This window comes from Urtica dioica, chromosome 3, assembly GCF_054948205.1.
Source record: "Urtica dioica subsp. dioica isolate 48M chromosome 3, U.dioica_male_clone48M_v1_H2, whole genome shotgun sequence".
Lineage (NCBI taxonomy): Eukaryota > Viridiplantae > Streptophyta > Magnoliopsida > Rosales > Urticaceae > Urtica > Urtica dioica.
Genome location: NC_142758.1, coordinates 46966510 through 46974411, shown reverse-complemented (window position 1 = coordinate 46974411; position 7902 = coordinate 46966510). Strand labels below are relative to the sequence as shown.

Below are 7902 nucleotides of genomic sequence, written 5' to 3'. Positions count from 1 at the left end.
CGTGGCTGTTGTCGCGGCTGATATGGCAACAGCCACGACTTTTGTCGCAGCTGTTTCCGGTTTTTATTGTAGTGGTAGCAAAACAGATCAAAAACGTAAACAAAGAAATAACTTCCTGCGCAAGCAATCGAGAGAGATTGAGCGCCAAGAACAGACGAAGAAAGAAAACGACGCAGAGGATTTTTCCTGGTTCGGATCAATGCGATCCTACTCCAGCTAGGGCACGAGAACTCAAACTCCACTATGCTTAGAAACAATTACACGCGAGAATCCACACAGAAACTGAATCTCAAAGAATAAACCCTGAGTCCGATCACAATCCGATCGTTCCTCAATACAACAATCACTCAAGTGTTTCCCTAAGAACTGAGATCCCAATCTCGTTCTTCTCTCTCTAGAAAACTCTCACAGGTGATTCTCTCTTATTCTCTCTCTGTTTATTTCTCGTGAATGTATCTGATAGCCATCCAAGTCTTCACCTTCTAGTACTTATAGCTCAGCACCAGATCCGAGACAGTTATTCCTAACTGCCTTGCTGACGTGGCTTCGACTTGAATCGTCCACGTGTGATGTGGCTTGACCATAGATCTCACAAATCTCCACCTTGGTCAATAACATCACTGTTGTATTGTTCTCTTGTTCCCGTGCCCTTTCTTGCTGATCTACTCCTTGATCAACTTCAGCAATTCAAGGGCTTCCTTGAACTTGCTGACTGGTACTGCCTTTGTGAAGATGTCCGCTGGGTTTATCTCAGTTGAGATCTTCTCGATGACGACCCGACCACTGTTTATCACATCCTTGATAAAATGTAGCCTCACATCAATGTGCTTTGTTCTCTCGTGAAAGACACTATTCTTGGATAAGTGTATAGCACTCTGTGAGTCACAATGCACAATAGTTTCACGATCACCCAGCCCTAACTCTTTCACAATGCCTTTTAGCCACATTGCCTCCTTGATAGCTTCTGTCAAGGCCATGTACTCAGCTTCTGTTGTTGACAAAGCTACTACATGTTGAAGAGATGCCTTCCAGCTCACGGTATTACCCCCAACTGTGAAAACATACCCTGAAAGTGATCTTCTTTTGTCCAGATCAGCTGCATAATCTGAATCAGAGTAGCCAACAACCTTGCTCACTTGATTCTCATCACCACTGAACACCATCTTCAAGTTGAGACTTCCCTTGATATACCTCACTAACCATTTAGCAGCTTGCCAGTGTTCTCTACTCGGTCTGCTCATGAATCTGCTAATTAGACTTACACCATGAGCAATGTCAGGCCTTGTGCTGATCATGCACGTACATACAACTCCCCACACAGTTCGAGTAGGGAATGTTCTTCATGTAGCTGTACTCTGTAGATTCTTCCCCTTCTTGAACTGACTTCAGTTTGAACTGAGCTCCAACAGGAGTTGTAACACTCTTTGAATCACTCAGACCAAACAAGTCAACTACCTTTCTGAGATATCCTTCTTGTGATAGAGTGAGCTTCCTCTGACTTCTGTTCCTCTTTATATCCATGCCCATAATTCTTGATGCTGGCCTTAGATCCTTCATCTCAAACTCAGACTTCAGTTGAGCCTTCATTTTCAGTAGCTCATCTTTATCTTTGCAGGCAATTAACATGTCATCTACATAGATCAGCAGATACATGTAGTTGCCACTTCTCAGCTTAGTAATATAGACACAGGTATCATATTTACTCCTTGTGAATCCCTGATTCATCATAAACTCGTCAAATCTGAGATACCATTGTCTTGGGGATTGTTTGAGTCCATATAGAGACCTCTTCAGTAAGCAGACTTTAGATCCATTTGAGAAGCCCTCTGATTGTTGCATAAACACCTCTTCATCTAGTGTCCCATGTAGAAAAGCTGTTTTTACATCCAGTTGCTCCAATTCAAGGTCTTGGATGGCTGTGGCTGAGAGCATGAGTATGATAGAAGTGTGTTTTACCACAGGTGAAAAGACCTCATGGTAATCAACACCCTCCACTTGAGAATACCCTTTTGCCACCAATCTAGCCTTATATATTGGCTTCTCAATTCCAGGAATACCAGGTTTCAGTTTGTAGACCCACTTGCAGCCTATGATTATTTTGTTTGTGGGTCTTTCCACGAAAGTCCAGGTCTGATTCTTCTTGAGAGACTCCATCTCTTCATTCATGGCCTTGAACCACATCTCCTTTTGATTGTTGTGTTGAGCTTCAGTGAAACTTTGAGGTTCTTTTTCAATTGTCTCTGCAATGTTGAGGGCAAAGGCAATGAGATCAGCTTCTGCAAATCTTGTAGGAGGTGTGATTCTTCTTCTGGTTCTATCTCTGGCTAGCAGATAATCACTGAGCTCTTCAGTGTCATTTTGGCATCTTTGGTCTTGAGCTTGAACTTGTTCATCTGTTTCCAAATTTTCCTGATCTTGAGCTTCCTCTGGAGGTTTAGCTCTACCTTGATCTTGAATACCTGGTAAATCTGGAATGACTTCTTGTACCTGTGGAGAGCTTTCATGTCTCTGATCAAGATGTGGGCTTGTTTGAGTTTCAGGGTTAGTGTTATAGAAAACAGTTTCATTAAAGACAACATCTCTACTGATAACAACTTTCTTGTCATCAACTAACCACACTCTAAAACCTTTGACACCATCAGGGTAACTTAGAAAGACACCTTTCTTAGCTCTAGGATTGAGCTTACCTTGACTTATATGAACATAGACAATGCAACCAAAGGGTCTAAGATGACTATACTCAGGTTTCTAACCAGACCACACTTCTTCAGGTACCTTAAAGTCTATGGAGGAGTTTGGAGACCTATTGATGAGATAACAGGCAGTGGCAGCAGCTTCAGCCCAAAAGGACTTTGGAAGGCCAGACTCAGATAACATGCACCTAACCTTATCTATAATGGTTCTATTGAATCTCTCAGCAACTCCATTCTGCTATGGGGTATAGGGACAGGTGTGTTTCCTGGATATACCCCATTTAGCACAGAAGCTGTCAAACTCAGAGTTGCAAAACTCTAACCCATTATCAGTCCTAAGGCGTTTCACTCTCCTATTTGTTTGGTTCTCAACTAGAGTCTTCCAGGTCACAAACTTCTCAAAAGATTCATCCTTTGTCCTAAGAAAGTATATCCAGACTTTCCTAGAACAATCATCAACAAAGGATATGAAATACTGACATTTTGATAAAGAAGTTGGTACCTGTGGAGAACCCCATAGGTCAGAGTGAATGTAATCAAGAGTCTCCTTAGACCTGTGAATTCCTTTCTGAAAGCTTTGCCTGTGAGTCTTGCCTAAAATGCAGCTTTCACAGAATTCCAATGCTGTCAGATTTGAGCTCTTGATTAACCCTTGCTTTGTCAATTCTTGAAGGCCTCTGATGCTCATATGTCCCAATGTTTTGTGCCAAAGGGCAGCATCTGATTGGTGCCTTGTGATTGACTCCACCTCTCCTGTTATGGTCTCTCCCTCAAGAACATACATACCATTTTCCAAGTTTCCTTTCAATGCTTGTAAGATGCCCTTGAAAATCTTGATGACTCCACCTTGAGCTTTGTATGAGTATCCTGCTTTATCAAGAAAACCAAGTGAGATTAAGTTCCGGCCTTTTGAGTTCAGGAATGCACCTCACTTCCTTCATGATTTTGATTGAGCCATCTGGTCTCTTGATTTTCACAGAACCAGCTCCATGGACATCACAGATGTGATTGTTTCCCATGAGCACTTTTCCATTGCTGGGTTGATAGTCAAAGAGCCATTCCCTCCTTGGAGTCATGTGGAAACTGCAACTCGAGTCTAAAATCCATTGATCTTTTGGATCATCATCAGAAACTGTCAGCACTTCTGCATAATCGAGTCCACTTGATACATTTGCTGACTCTTCTGATGTGGTTTTCTCTGGATTCTTCTTTATCTCTGGACATTGACACCTCCAATGACCTTCCTTGTTGCAGTTCCAGCAGACAGTCTTTGACTTGGACTTCGATCTTGATTTTGACTTCTTTCCCTTTCTCTTTTCTCAGTCCTCTCACGTTGAGTCCTTCAGCTCGAGCATTCTTGGGGTTGGCCTTGAGATCAAGCTCCTTAGAGTATGCTGCAGAAACAACCTCATCGAGAGTTAGTGTTTCTCTGCCATACTTGAGTGTATCACATAATTGTTCATAAGCTTTAAGAAGAGAATTGAGTAAGAAGATGGCTTGATCTTCGTCGTCAATCTTGACATCAAGTTCTCAAGATCGGAGATCCGAGCTTGGTGAACTCGTCCACATTTTCATCGATTGACTTCTGATCATTCATCATGAAGCTGTAGAACTTCTGCTTCAGATAGATCCTCGTGGGTAGAGTTTTCGTCATGTACAGTGACTCAAGCTTGAGCCACATTCCCACCGCCGATGCCTCTTTGACCACTTTTCTCAGGATTTGGTCACTGAGACTCAAAATGATCGCATTCTTGGCTTTCTTCATGATTTCTTGTTTTCGATCTGATGTCAGTGTTTGTGACATCTTGGATTCGCCTTTCAGAGCTTCGTCAAGCCCTAGGTTTCCGAGGTGCGCTTCCATCTTTATCTTCCATAAGATGAAATCATTCTTGCCATCAAACTTCTCGATATTGGACTTGGAGTTCGACATTGTTGAATCTTGATCAGGGATTCTTCAAGGTAAAATTCCAGGACCGTCGATGCGAAGAGAAAGCCTTAGATTTCTGAAACTAAGATGAGGAGGGAAGGCTCTGATAACAATTTGTTAGAGTAAACAACACGTAAACCAGAAATCACGCAGCAAAACAGATCAAAACGTAAACAAAGAAATAACTTCCTGCGCAAGCAATCGAGAGAGATTGAGCGCCAAGAGCAGACGAAGAAAGAAAACGACGCAGAGGATTTATCCTGGTTCGGAACAATGCGATCCTACTCCAGCTAGGGCACGAGAACTCAAACTCCACTATGCTCATAAACAATTACACGCGAGAATCCACACAGAAACTGAATCTCAAAGAATAAACCCTGAGTCCGATCACAATCTGATCGTTCCTCAATGCAACAATCACTCAAGTGTTTCCCTAAGAACTGAGATCCCAATCTCGTTCTTCTCTCTCTAGAAAACTCTCACAGGTGATTCTCTCTTATTCTTTATCTGTTTGTTTCTCGTGAATGTATCTGATAGCCATCCAAGTCTTCACCTTCTAGTACTTATAGCTCAACACCAGATCCGAGACAGTTATTCCTAACTGCCTTGCTGACGTGGCTTCGACTTGAACCGTCCACGTGTGATGTGGCTTGACCATAGATCTCACACACACAAACAACCATAATCCAAACATAATCATCCACAACAACAATAGTGCATTGTGGTAATGGAAGCCACACAAACCTTAAATCAAACATAAACATCCACAACACTGTTACACTGGTGATTGAAGGCACACACAAACAACCATAATCCAAACATAATCATCCACAACTGTAGTACATTGTGGTAGTGGAAGCCACGCACAAACCATAAACATCCACAACACTATTATATTGGTAATGGAATAAGTAAAAATATACTATAGATCCAACGGTAGCTAGTAGGAATAAGTTTAAGTGCAAATTTCTTATACAATGAAAGCCCAATTTTCTCTTCCATGTCGATATCATGTTCCTTCATACCGTTAGGCAACTTCCAATCGAAGCAGGACAAGAGATTTGCCAGCGCAAGCTCAACCGTAGCCATTCCTATGAGAGTCCCGGGACAGCTTCTGCGGCCATATCCAAATGGCAAGATCTCGAAGGGGTTCCCTTTGTAGTCGACGGAATTTTTCGCAAACCTGTCTGGAAAGAATTCTTCTGGATTTTCCCAATATTTAGAGTCTCATCCCATCGCCCAAACATTTATTTGAATTAGTGATTTCGGGAGAATTTCATAGTCGAGGAGCTTGAATTGCGACATCGTTTCCCTCAGAATTGGGACAGGAGGGTGTAGCCTTAGAGTCTCATTAAGTACCATCTTGAGATATTGAAGTTGGTGAATATCGCTTTCACTCACTGCTAGTGTTCCTTTAGAAGCCATGTAGCTTCTAACTTTTGCTTTCTTCATCACTTTTGGGTTCCTAGCAAGCTCAGCCATTGCCCAAGTCAAGAAAACGGCACCAGTTTCTACTCCAGCTAATAATATATCCTAATTAATAAGACAAGTAGTTAAACAATTTCAATCGGTCAAATAATTATAGAAAATTTATAGAAAGTGTTTTTAAATAGTGTATTTTTTTTAAATAGGGGCTATTTTAAATCTTTTAAAAAATATTGTTTTTTTCAATTTGAGATTAATTTTCTTATAAACGAAATTATAAACAATAAAAAAAGTTATATAGTTCCCAAAACAATAAACAATTTTTCAAATTAAAGTATGTAAAAAAAATGATAATTTACAACTTGAAAAATACTATTTTCTACAAGAGAATTTCAAATTCTAAACCGCTTTTGTATTTGCTAGATTTATATTAATTAGGAAGTTCAAAGAGATTTAAAAAAAAAAAAAAAAAAACCTGTATTTATAACTATCAATTGGGTGGGCCACTCAGGTCGACCCTTTATTTTTGTTTTGGGTCGGCCCGTCACTCTTCTGAAAAAGTCCGGGTCCAACCAAGCCTGTTGAAAAGCCTATCCTGGGCTTCATGCTAACAGGCGTTCAAAAAAGCCCAACCCAGATCCGGCTCGGACACAATTTGAAATGACTTTTTTAAAATTTATATTTTTATATACACAATGTGTTTTCACGCTTGAATTAAAGATTATTTATATATATATATATATATATATATATATATATATATATTAAAAATATAACTGTTCAAGAAAAGTTAATTTATTATTTTTGTAAAAGGGTCGGGTTTGTGCTTTTTTAGCCCCGGCCCGGTCCTCGATCCCGATGATCAAGGGTTTGGTCTAGAGTTAAGCCTAATTCTATTTCGTAGGCCCGGTCCGGCCTCCAATGAAGGAGTTTTGGTCGGGTCCAAGCGCAGAACTCCCTTGGGCTTCAAAGAAAGAGTTTTGATTGTATTGCTATTCTTAAGCACGGATGAAAATGATTATTCTAAAGAATAACTATTTGTGCATCTTAAATAGATGGAACCCCTCAATAATCAATATTATCTCTTCCCACCTCTTTTTGCTCTTTCAACTTCCTTTTAAAAAAAGAAAAATTATACGAGATAAGCCACTTCAAAAGTGGTAATTGCAATCTAGCCGACGTTTAAACAAACTTTCAAATATAGCCACAAGTGATGACGTGGCCTATATTAATCATGATGAAAATTACATCTTTGTCCATTTTAGAAAAATCAGCTAAAAAAAAGTTGCAGCCCACGTTTGGAATAATTTTTTACAGCCAACGTTTATTATTTTTGAGACTTTAATACACGTCTCTACTATTTGAATTTCTTTCCTTTTTTATAGTACACGTATTTTAACAAAAAATTCTACCATTAAAGGACTAGATATGATTCTCTCTCTCTCTCTCTCTCTCTCTCTCTCTCTCTCTCTCTCTCTCTCTCTCTCTCTTGAAAACAATGCGGCAATTCCAGAAGATTACGAAGCCCATGCTCGCCGCCGTCGAACAAGATTTTAGTTCCTTTATCTTCACCATCGGAGCCGCCCCAAGGAGCCGACCGGCGTCCTCCCTCCATGGCGACGTCCAGGCTGTCGCGTGTGCCGACTGGGACTCCAGCGGGCGTCGGATCTGGTGCGTGGGCACCGGAATCGCGCGGGTCTGCAACGCCAGATGACGACCTCGCCGGAGCGTCTGCTGGGACTCCAGCCCGCGTCGGATCTGGTCCGCTGGCGTCGGGATTGCTCGGACCGACAGCGCCGGTGTGGGGCGAGGTCTTGGCGAGCGTCGAGGCGGGCTTGTGCGTGCTGGGACCGCTCG

General features: G+C 41.3%; 1 pseudogene; it reads right to left on the bottom strand.

Annotated features, from left to right (window-relative positions):
- Positions 1-5511: 5511 nt before the first annotated feature.
- The window catches only part of LOC149403212 (cytochrome P450 71B34-like), a 75814-nt pseudogene continuing 73423 nt past the window's right edge, over positions 5512-7902 (bottom strand).